Source organism: Pezoporus occidentalis, unplaced genomic scaffold, assembly GCF_034315485.1.
Source record: "Pezoporus occidentalis ecotype Australia unplaced genomic scaffold, CSIRO_AGI_Poc_V1 ctg27, whole genome shotgun sequence".
Classification (NCBI taxonomy): domain Eukaryota; kingdom Metazoa; phylum Chordata; class Aves; order Psittaciformes; family Psittacidae; genus Pezoporus; species Pezoporus occidentalis.
The window spans coordinates 9,659,456-9,672,397 of NW_026914611.1; the positions used below are offsets into that span (position 1 = coordinate 9,659,456).

The window sequence follows — 12,942 nt, forward strand, 5'->3', positions numbered from 1 at the left end:
AGAGATTTCTGTTTTTCTCTCGTTAGCCAAGTCACACTTTGTCTTAATCTTTGCTACCCCTCCTTCACTCTGGATTTTGAGTAGGCTGGATCATACCCTAGAGATGCCTTAACTATATAGCAGAGGCAGCTAACGAAGCTTAGATGTATCATTTCAGTGCCTAGAGGAGGTGAGATGAAAGTAGGTCCCTTTCCTCCCCACAATGTAGAACAAAAAATGTGGTGAGCAAAATGTGCATGTGTTTGCCTCTGGTTATGAACAGTGTTTTAGACATATTCTTGTGAACAAGACTTCCTGAAATTTCCTTAAATGAAAGGACTAATACATAAAACCCAAGCACTTAATGCCTAAGCAAGTGGTCAGCAAACATGGCAAATCAAGGAACAAATAACAGCTGAAGAATTTAGCTGAGGAACTGCACCTGCGATGAACAGAAAGCCTCTTGCACCTTGAAAGACTGTGGACTGTTTGGAGATGGTTGTTTTGAAGCAAATGGTTGGGAAAGATTTGAGAGCTCCTAGCAATGTGTGCCCTGTTTCTGATCAATCTGAAACGGAATCCTTAAGCATGTTTCTTTAAAACTATTTCTGAGAAGTATCAGATTGGTTTAACTGATCTGTGTCTGATGTAAGGATGTAAGTCACTGCCTCAAATCCAGAGTAATTTGACAAATAATTTTGCTAGAACTCTTAAAACAGATTGATTCACAGTAAGAAGTCTTACTTGGAGAAAAACAGAAGCCTAGAAAATACCTTACAACTTGTTTATTATACTGGTTGCCCTTAACAAAATGATTACTACTTTTTAAGCCACACCTGTAGTAGCAAGCTACAATCACTTTCCTAACCCTTGCCTTTTCAAGTGTGGCCTCTTTAACCTTTCTCAGGTCCTAACCTATCTCTGTACTGCCTGTGGAATGATTTGAAAACATTACTATTTTAAGATTCGGTTGGGTCCTTAAAAAACCAGCAACTTGGAAACTGAAATAAAGTATGCAACACTTCAGTCTGGAAAATAAGGTACTGGAATTTCAGTTAAGATTTAAATAAATAGTAACAGAATTGTTGAATTCTGAACAGAAAAAAAACAAAAAAAATGGTTTCATTGCCTTGATATGGCCAACATCAAAATAAACTGGAAATCACAGTATGAGATATACCATTATATTAAATATCATGTAGGGGTGAATAATTCATATAAACATACTTATGTAGGTTTTAAGTCATTTGCAGTATCTCAGGACAGGCTTAGTGGATTTATCAGCATGGTACCTTACCATGGATTTAGATATAACTGACGATGAAAACAAAGACAACTCTTTCACACCTTTTGTCTTCTGGTGTCAGTGAAATTAACGTTAGTGGATTCCCCGATAACTATTTCTCCCCTTATCAGAAAAAAAAAAATCCAACCTCCAAACCAAAAGAATATCCATCCTCTTGTAAAGTGTTAGCTAATATGGTTTTTTAGGTCTCAACTATGAACATCAAACTTATGGGAATAATGAAGGTAGAAAAACAACTGGTTTGAGGTTTTTTTCCCTGTTTTAAATAATTGCTTTAGAATAATTGCAATTACATCAAACATCAGGAGAAAAAAGAGGGCTGCCTGCTAATGCGTTATGTCAATTTATTTCTAGTAACAATTCTTTGCTTGTTAACATCTTAGAAATTGGAAAGATTTCAAACACAGGAAGCATTAATTTCCTTTCAAATTTCCAGTTATTGCTTATTTGACTTGAGAAAAAATCAAAGGCAAATAAATTTTCCAGCAATTGTCTACAGCTCCGTATCTGGCGTAGACCACTTTTGGTGTTTATAACAGGTGTCAAAACACTTTGGCATCAATTGTGTGGTCCAAGCAGGAAAATTCACGAGGTCTTCAACAAGGGAACATGCCCTGGCAAAGCAGGAACAAGGAGTCTACTTCTTTTCAAAGACTTCACAGGGAGACTGGATCTTGTAATGACACATTTAGTCCTTCTTCAGGCCAAGTGTTAAAACCATCCTATTGGCAGCAAGGAAGAACATCTCGAGAAAATCTGCCAGGAGGTCTAGGCCAATGGCTAGTTGTATCTGGTACATGCGTCTATCAGGGACTGCTGAGTCCTCCCTCTAGGTAGCAAGACTAACAAAGAAGGCGGCAATGTATGTTTTGAATAAAAGCATACTGCTAAATCCCTTGCACGCCTCAGCTGGAAAAGGTTTGTTCCCCTGGTTTTGATGCCTCCAATGAACACTCCAGTTGTCTGCTGTAAGTTTGCAAGGACAGCACTGCATGCTGTTATTTGGCACTGCACAGCCAGAAGGGAAACACCCATGGAGCCAGAGAGAAATAGCAGGAAGGAGCCCATGCCTGGACCCACTGAGATGGTGGAGAAAAGACTGGGTTCTAGTTCCTACTCCCAAAGCTGCTCATGAATTTTACTGTTATTCCTAAACATGCCTAAATATGCTTAAGAAGTGATGGGAATGGGAAAGGGCCTAGAACCATGGGTGTTGCACCAGGCTATTTTTGCAGAGTGCATTTATTTTTCCTGCACTTTTTTTCAGGACTAGCTGTAAAACTTGCACCTGAAACAGTACATCCTTGGGCACTGACTGGGGTCTAAACATACCCAATGGACTGAGGCTTAGGTAAAGTCTTGAAGGTTTGTTACCACCCTGTCTGCCTCTGCACTGTGACAGAATTTAGATTGGAGCCAGGTATCCAGTTCTTTAACCCAGGAGCACATGAGCATGCACAAAACCCTATACTTCAGTGCCTAGCGATCTCAGTGGTTCAAAATGGAACTGATAATACAAACCAAGCACTTCCAAGGATTACAGCTTTTCAAGATTAAGAGTGTGTCCTTCAGCAGAACCCTAGTGAGAGTATCTCAAGTTTAAAATATCCAGAAAAAGCAATACAAAATAATATTTTTAGATATGCTCAAGTGATCCATTTCTCATATTTAAAGGAGTCAGTCAAATAGCAACATGCATATGCCATTATGGATGCTGAAGAAAATCAAACATTACTGTAGATTTTAAATATATATATCCTTATTTCTATATTAGATAAATAAACCAAACTGCTTCCCATTTAATTTTCCAAATTTGCATAGCACACCAGGCAAATGCAATGGAACCGTGCAAACAGAAAATGGGGGAGATGATCAGTATTTTGTTTAATAATGTCTAGATGCCACATGCTGGCATAAAATGAGTCTGGCAATTAAAACTTGTGATACCTGCCGAGTTCTTGAATGTTGCAGAGGAAATTATTAGCAGTGTTAATGTACAAAAGACATTACTTGATCAGATGATGTGGAATTAAATAAGTACAGTATACTCTACTGAGGTTATGTTAGGGTATATCTGCTTAGCCTGCTGGGTTTTTTTATTACAGATTGTAATGTAGTGTGAGGACACCCTCAGTGTATCTTTATTACTCGTTATTTATTTACTTCTTTATGCTACCTATAAGTACACTTGGTGCTGAATTAACAGTGCCATATAGCTTTCTGCTGTAGCCCATTATTTTTTTTGGCAGAAGACACTGTCCTGAAATCACCTACTAGCATCCGATTACTGTTAAGTATGTTTTCAACAACACATCCTAAAGAACTCCTACAGGTTACTTTAATCTGCAAGGAACAGCTGTGACAGGTCAGCAAATTACCAATAGTATTTCCTTGATAAAAAGGATTTAGATGGAAGGCATGTGCTCCTATGAAACCATGATTAAAGCTCATGCCTTGCTTTCCACATTCGTTTGAGGTTATTTACAGAGATGTGACTGTAAACACAGAATTAGGAAATCTGCAGGCACTGCTTCTCCAACAAGTGCTGGCACCCTTCAGGGCTGCTGTTGGCAGGACAGACTTTAGGCAGACCAAATGACCCAGTTAGTGTGAACTCGACCTGAATGCTGCATCCTATGAGATCCCATTTGTCCAAAACGACAAGGATAAATCAATAAACTACTGTAACTGCTGTAAAAGAAGCTAAATCACAGCACATTGTTGCTCTGCAAGTGCCACCCGCTGCTTTAAAAAGGTACTGCAAACATTTTAAGTGAGTATTTATTTAGTAATATATTTCAAAAATCCAGGCTTTCTACCCTGGAAAAACAAAAGCCTTGGCATAAGATTAAAAGCAAGGCAACACAGGATGATACCTTTGCTAGGTGACAGCTAATGAGTGTGGACCAATCTGACAGCCTAGGTGTACTGGCTCAGCACTGCTGACTTCATGGGAATCTGTGCCAGTTTACAACAGCTAAGATATGGCTCAGTGGCTTTACATTTCAAGAAATGCTATTCATTGTCAAGATTTTGATAGATATGGCTAGTGACGTGTGCAGTGCACAAACCCCAGCAAGGACTTCATAAAGTAACTGTTTTCAACTTGAGTTTGACAGAGAAGTGTATGCTATCAACAGGTAAAAACTGTGGTGATGTAGTGTATTGCTCTTGTATCAGACCACTGCAGAGTTGGCAGAAGAGACAAGTGCTGGTGGGTGCTCTGCAACATGAGGTGAGACAAGCGGGGAAAATGGGGGGGAAAAAGTGCATGCGATATATTTTTCTGATTTTTTTTTTTTTTTTTTTAGTGTTACCTGAAAATAAGGAATTTTAGCTTAGTGTTGTTTTTTTTATGGTCAACTGCAGGACCATATGGGAATAGTCTTCTGTAGCAAGCCAGAAATTACAAGAAAAAAAAATCACCCAAAGCTTCTGTTTCAGTTTAGTATTTGTTGGATGACGATGATTTATACAGACTTGCAGACGACTGAACAGATTGTGAGGTATTGTACTGTTATTTAAACAAGCTTCTTGGGGAAATATGAAGAGTCAACACAATAAGCAATATATAAGAGTGATTCTTTAAGAAACAGTGAGGAAATATTTGGGCAGAATCTGCTTGATCATTCTATTAAATATAGGATATTTTTGGCCCAGAAGAGTTTGCTATGTAGCCTCTCAAATGCAAATATTATTTGTTCAACAACATTCTGCCTATTTATCTTTGGCTTGAAGAGATCAGACAGTATCAAAATGAATGTGACACAAAAATCAAGAGTGATATAAGGGAAATTATCGGTAGGTACTCAACAAAATGTTCAAAAGAATTTAAGAAGGTTAAGTGACTAAAGCCTGTAGAAATCAGTGGGGAAGTTCTTAAGCCCTTTTGAAAACTTTGCTTAATGCCTACAGAATCATAAAGGGTGCAATTACAAGGTACCTCTAGAGATCACCTAATCCATTTCTCTCCCTCCGAGTAGAACTAACTATTTTAATTTGGACTTTAAAAATCTAGCCCTTGGCGAGGTTGTCCTATATAAGAAACAGGCTCACTAAACAGTGAAGAAAGTGGTCTAGCATTAGATGAGTGCCACAAGGAGTCAAAGGCTGTCCCTTCTGATCAGATGTCTAGAATGAGAAGTAGGCATAATCTTAACTCTTGGGAGTCATTCACCTGAAATAGCCTTAATTCATTTTGTAGCCCTTGATTGCTGCCTCTCTCTTAAGGAAAGCCATGTTCTTCTAATTTGATGACTAGTGGTTTGGAAAATCTACGTGTCCTTTCATAACCAAAGACCTTTTTCATTAAGCCTGAGAATGTGGACAAGGTTAATATGAGTATACTCACGAACCCCTCGAAGACTTAAAGGGGATGACAGCAGTCCATCTCAGACACGTGGGGGAACAACTCCAGGGAGGGAGAATCCCTCTCTTTTATGTCTTGTCATACTATAGCTGGGTTTTTCCCTTTGACATATCTGAGTTTTTCACTTTCAGCATTTTAATGGGTAGGTTTGCCATAGAATCACAGAATAGTTTGGGTTGGTAGGGACCTTTAAAGGTCATCTAGTTCCAAGTGCCCTGCAATGAGCAGGGCCAGCTTCAACTAGATCAGGTTGCACAGAGTCCCATACAGGCTGACCCTGAATGTTTCCAGGGATGTCACATCTCATACACAACTTGTTTCAGTGTTTCACCACCTTGTAGTAAAAAACGTCTTCCTTACATCCAGTCTGAATCTCCCCTCCCTTAGTTTAAAAGCACCACCCCTTGTCCTATTGCTACAGGACCTACTAAAGAGTCTGTCCCCATCTTTCTTGTAAGCTCCATTAAAGTACTGAAAGGCCACAATAAGGTCTCCCTGGAACCCTCTCTTCTTCACGCTGAACAAGCCCAACTCTCTCAGCCTGTCTTCATATGACAGGTGCTCCAGCCCTCTGATCATTTGGGCAAACTTGGATAAGTTTGTTTTCTTTTGTTTTCCATCTTTACTCAAGGCAGGAGCCAGGGAGACCTTGGGAAAAGGTAGTAAAGAGGGCTGGGTAGATTACTCATGACAGCCAACAACAGGGTGGAAGTAAGGACTCGTGGCCAAGATGATATGGGGCTGTAATACGTTCTGCTGGGTGCACAGTGATGGAGGAGAAGGCTCCACTCCACACCTTGAGATGGGGATCGTGAGGCTGTAGAGAAGGGACTGCCATGGTGGGCTAGATGGAAGAGGACTGATATCGACTGAGAGTTTCAAGGTGGAAGTAACTTGGGTTGGAGGAACATGAAATAACATTATTCCTGGTTCTATAAGCATATGCATATAAATGCCTTCACTAGAACAAGGCGATCATGACTATATTCCACCAGTTCTTGTGAATGAGTCCTGTGAGTGGCTGAGGGAGACCCAAGGGCTTGGAGAAAGAGATCTGGATTCCTCAGTAGGAGCAGGAAAGGGAGAGTACAAGGCTCAAATAGAAGAACTTTCCTGTAACCCAGCCCCTCACTGTCTCTCCCCTCACCCCAAACTAATGCATGCTCTTTTCTGTTAGACTACAACATCCCTAAAAACTTTGGCATGACTGTATTTTATTTGCTTGAAGAAATAGGAGTATGATCAGCCCTTTGTGTTTTAATGCATACTCACAGCCTTTGTATCAAACCCTTGAAATCTTTTAGTGAAAAACTGATGAAATGGAAAGCTAATGCCAGAAAGAAGAGCTGAACTATGGTAGTTTTTGGAAATGACGAAGTATCCAGTTACCAGCCTACTTTCTGTCAGAAATTAATTGAAGATTGGTCTTTTTCAGGCAGAATTTTGATCGTACTATGTGAAGGCATAAGTGACAAAGCGAGTTAAAATCATCAGAAGCTAGGGACAAACCATAACAAGAACAGAATCTTGTTACTATTGCAGCTCTGTCTTCTCTGCTCTGAAAGCAAACATGGCCAGAAAAATTAAACATTATCAGCTGAAATATGTATGTGGTAAAATACTTAATGAGAAAGTGTCTTTTTCTATAAATTGATTATTTAGACACAGAGGCAGGGACATTGTTACATATGTATTTTCTCTGAAAATAAACAAGACCTTTAAAGAATGCAGAAAAGAGGTCTCCTGCTTAATTTTCAGAAAACCAGAAATACCTCACTGCATTTACATATATTAATTAGAAAGGTATGATGAGAACAGACATGGGGCAAAAATAATCTTTGAGAATCAAGACTGTAATGAGCAGTAAAATGCTGCATCCACAGTCATTCTCATTCCAGCAGATAGATTGTTTTAATGACTTCCCTGAATGTTATAGCTAGATAGATTTTGTAAACACCTGTGAATGACATAAATAGGTAAGACTGATGCACTTGGCTGTGTTTAATTAACAAGCGGTATGTGGAATCTGAATTTGTATGACAGAGTTCTACTCAGATACTCAGTAAAGGGAGATTAAGATAAAAAACAAATTATTTTTGTTTATACTTAAACACAAAGTTCCTCAAGAATTATTTCAGAAAAAAATGCAGTATTTATTATTGTTTAAAAATAAATAATCTTTTCTACTTGGAATTCATGTGCAATTACACTTTATTAGTTTCTGCTATATTCAAAATTAATGTAATAAAATTACTTTTTCAAATTACTTGGAGAAAAGAATATAATCAGGAACACAACAGAATGATATTGTGCTTTTTATGACAAAATTTTGCTTTGCATATTAGAATGCCCAAAACAAAGTTTAGAAAAGGCTGATTAGAATCACAGAATCATAGGATAGTTAGGGTTGGAAAGGACCTTAAGATCATCAGGTTCCAACCCCCCTGCCATGGGCAGGGACACCTCACACTAAACCATGTCACCCAAGGCTTCGTCCAGCCTGGCCTTGAACACTGCCAGGGATGGAGCATTCACAACCTCCATGGGCAACCTATTCCAGTGCCTCACCACCCTCACAGTAAAGAACTTCTTCCTTATACCCAATCTAAACTTCACCTGTTTAAGTTTTAACATACTACCCCTTGTCCTATCATTACAGTCCCTAATGAAGATTAATTTGGGACATAAGTTTATTACAATAAAAAGCAGAAATTCTGCAAGTGGTAATTTATGAGTAAATATTTTACCCTTGGTTCTTTTTAAAGAAGGAAAAAAATACAAATAAAGTTTATGAGTATGTCTTCATCTGAAAGATATCTTAGGACACCCTGTCTTCTGTTACTGAAAGCTATGCCTGGATTTGTGTAAAGTGTTTGACACTGTCCCACACAACATCCTTGTCTCTAAATTGGAGAGACATCAATTTGATGGATGGACCACTTGGTGGATAAAGACCTGGCTGGATGGCCGCACACAAAGAGTTGTGGTCAATGGCTCAATGTCCGGCTGGAGACCAGCAACGAGTGGTGTCCCGCAGGGATCGGTGTTGGGACCAGTCTTGTTCAACATCTTGGTTGCTGACATGGACAGTGGGATTGAGTGCGCCCTCAGCAAGTTTGCCGATGACACCAAGCTGTGTGGTTCGGTTGTTACGCTGGAGGGAAGGAATGCCATCCAGAGGGACCTTGACACGCTTGTGAGGTGGGCTGATGCCAACCTCATGAAGTTTAACCATGCCAAGTGCAAGGTCCTACACCTGGGTCAGAGCAATCCCAGGCACAGCTACAGGTTGGGCAGAGAAGAGATTCAGAGCAGCCCTACGGAGAAGGACTTGGGGGTGTTGGTCGATGAGAAAATGAACATGAGCCGGCTTCAGTGTGTGCTTGCAGCCCAGAAAGCCAACCGTATCCTGGGCCGCATCAAAAGGAGTGTGACAAGCAGGTCGAAGGAGGTGGTCCTGCCCCTCTACTCTGCTCTTGTGAGACCTCACCTGGAGTATTGTGTGCAGTTCTGGTGTCCTCAACATAAAAAGGATATGGAAATGTTGGAACAAGTCCAGAGAAGGGCCATGAGGATGATCAGGGCACTGGAGCACCTCCCATATGAAGACAGGCTGAGAAAGTTGGGGCTGTTCAGGCTGGAGAAGAGAAGGCTGCGTGGAGACCTCATAGCAGCCTTCCAGTATCTGAAGGGGGCCTATAGGGATCCTGGAGAGGGACTCTTCATTAGAGACTGTAGTGACAGGACAAGAGGTAACGGGTTAAAACTTAAAACAGGGGAAGTTTAGGTTGGATATAAGAAGGAAATTCTTTCCTGTTAGGGTGGTGAGGCACTGGAATGGGTTGCCCAGGGAGGTTGTGAATGCTCCATCCCTGGCCGTGTTCAAGGCCAGGTTGGACGAGGCCTTGGGTGATATGGTTTAGTGTAAGGTGTCCCTGCCCATGGCAGGGGGGTTGGAACTAGATGATCTTAAGGTCCTTTCCAACCCTAACTCTTCTATGATTCTATGATTCTATGCCTTATAAATCAGCTATTTCAGCTTTTAAAATTACAAATACTTTCTGCAAGGAAAAGTAATTTCAGAATATATGTGGCTTTTTTTGCTAGAAACTATGGAATGAATGGAAGAAGCTGAGCACAGATCAGAAGAAGACATGCCAGAGGAAGAACGTAGAATCCAGCACGAGGTCTGCGGCTTAATATTAATAGTCCTTCAAAGTAATGGCTCTGGCTACCTCTGAGATCAGCTCTTACTTTCTGACCATCACCTCCAATCATACAGGTACATTCTACTGCAAGCAGGAAGTCAGTGGGGGAGGCATATGGCGTGGGAGGTCAAAGTTTTACAGGATCTAGACCTTAATGATGGATCTTGCTTGCACAGGAAAATGGAACGGCTACTAGTTTCACTGCTTGAAGAGCTAAAACCAAAACTCATACATGTGAAAAGAAACAGACAGGAAACAGGATTATAAGACAGAAAAGAAACAAAGTATGTTTGTTACTATCCAGTTAATCTTACAAATAAAAAAAAATAAAAGAACTGGTTTGCTTATATTCCTTCAATTAAAAGAGAGAGTCTCAATAAAATACATGGACACATTAAATGCTCTTTTCCTTTGTTTTGTAATACACTCCTGCTGTGCCACTGCTGTAAACATGCACATTGTTTTCTGTATGTATTGAGCCACAGGCTTTTTCAAAGTTTGTCTTATAAGCCTGCCAGTTCTGAACTCTAACAGCATTGTGCGGTTGCATGGCCAAAGTAACCAGTTCAAGAGTGTCCTCACAACAATCTTCCACAGGGCTGTTAAAGGTTGAATACCTCTTAGAAAGCACTCTGAGGTGTTCCTGTGCTCCTCTGATTCCAGCCCTGAAGTTAAGAAGCCAAAGCCAATGCTCGGCAGGCAGCTCAGCTGTATTTTACTGGGTACCTGATTTATTGTAAATCTTAAAGCTCATTTAGATCTTTGTCCCCCCGAACTTGCTGAGACTCCCTCACACTTTCGTGAGAGCACCACTGTGAGATGTCCTCATTTTTGTGCCAATTTTCTTTGTTCTCATCAACCCACTCACACAAAAATTATGTTTCCTTATTTTATCCTCTTCTCCTGTCCAAGAATTTACTAAATATTGGTTAGCTAAGGAAATTCCCAGCATACTGTGAATAATTTTCATATAAATGTGGAAGTATAAAAGAACACTTTCCTCTCTGTCTCTAAAAATCCAATTCTCCCACATCTACAATGTTAATTTAACATCGTAACTCCCTCTTTTAATTTTTAAACCCTTTTCTTAGACATTTTTTCCTTAACATTGATTTTATAATGGCACTGCCTCATTATACTTGCACTTTTTCTGATCAGACTTCTTTTTTTTTCACCAGAAAGTATCTTTGTGGTACTTTGTACTACAACAGGGGTACCCTCACCAACTTGGACAGTCCTGGCTTCTCTAATTAGACCCAGAGCTCTTCAACTCATGGCCTGCAGACCACATCAGGATAGACTAACTCAGCACACAATGGAGCAAGTCTATGGCAAGATCAATGGGTTTAAGAAAATTTGCTCTGCAGGACCTCAAGCAGAGAGTGCAACCCAAATATCCTGCACTTCCAGCAGTGTTAAGTTCAGAGAACCTGAGAGAATTCCATTTTTGCACACAAAGTTACAGATAATCATAAAGAGCTCAATTAAAGAATCATGTTAAGCTGCCTATCAAGCATCCATGACTGAGATAGTTAAGGTGTTTCTGGCATCGGATGTAGAATGAGCATGGCAGTCTGTCTCCACACACCCACTCAGACCTCACACATTGAGAGGGAACTCTTAGGGGACATAAAAAAGGTAAAGGTATCTAAAAGCAATTTTTTATATTAGCGTTTGGTCAGTTCATTACTTTGATAATAATTTTGAAATTTGGAAGAGCTCAAAAACTTCTGTAACTCACAGACTGTTTTCCAAAAGCTGTTATGTTCATTTGGCACAGATGAAAATAATTTCAAACCAACTGCTGTCACGATTATGAGTAGATATACAAATAATATTTTCAATTCTTTTAAGAAGGCAAAATACCTTAAAAAAAGAAATAATGCAATGAAAATCTACTCCTTTTTTACAACTTAGAACATCTTTTCAAGGAAGTAATTGTAATAATGAAAAGACTTACAAAACCAATCATATGAGAGAACAAAACCTGATTTGCTTTACCGATCATCACAAGTTATGGGTCAGATTGATTTTGAAGGCAAAACCAACAACATATATATATAGTGGTACATTTTTAGAGAAAGAAAAAAATTGTGGCTAAAGTGGAAATAAAGGAATGTATGTATTAAGTACTTCCTATCACTTCAAGAGGTGTGGAATGCAGAAGTAATGATATAAGTCCAGAAGAAACTGGAAGAACTATCCACAGCTAAGGCACTGCAAAGAAAAGACAGAGTCAAATCTGCATCAGCAAAATCTCACCTTTTGATTCCACCCTTGTATTTTTCATCAAGTACAATGCAAAAAAGATGTGAAAAGTTTCTGAAGCCATGGCACTGCTATCAGGAGCAGTGGGAATGCATCCTGCTAGGTACTCGGGATTAGTAGTTTGGTCAGGTTTCTTTTTTACAAAGAAAGTAAAGTATGCATATAAGGTTTATATTTAAGTGCAACCAGTCATTCCAAGCTTGTTTTAAGAATATTTTTATGAAGATTTTTTTATACAAAAGTGAGGTTGCCTTGGCAACTGTAACTATAGAAAGCCAGAGTAATTACTTCCACAAAATGCTTCCTAGTGCTTTCTCCCTCTTAACAGGAATGTGTAACTGCTTTGTTTTAAGCTGCATTTATCAGAATGTTACTCATCATTGGTTCTACCCTTGAGGCATGGGAATCCAAAAGTATGTGCTTAAAGCAGGTTGAATAGTGCAAAAGCAATTTGCAAACACTTATTTCAATTAAAAAATGAAAGTCGGATCATATGTAGTTGCTCTTGGAGGGAAGTGAAAATTTGAAAAGACTGCAGCAGTCTGTGTTCATATTGCAAGATCTCAGTGAATAAACTGTGCCAGGTATTCATCTATCTTCAAACATAATAACTTTTGTGAACAGCGGGCAGAAGGAATTAAGATATTGCAATTTAATATTCTAACTATATTCATGTAGACAGATCTACTGAATCATTGCACAGCTCTGCAATGCATACTGTGGACTTTTCTGTGTCGCTGGTACAAGTTTAAGGTCTCTGTTCATCTCTTCATACATGGTAGAAATGCCCTTTGATTTCTCCTGCACAGCAT

At 39.4% G+C, this 12,942-nt stretch overlaps 1 protein-coding gene across 1 annotated transcript in view; it reads right to left on the reverse strand.

Moving 5' to 3' along the window:
• The window catches only part of NALCN (sodium leak channel, non-selective), a 237,819-nt gene that overhangs the window by 45,764 nt on the left and 179,113 nt on the right, over positions 1–12,942 (reverse strand). The window lies entirely within an intron of this gene.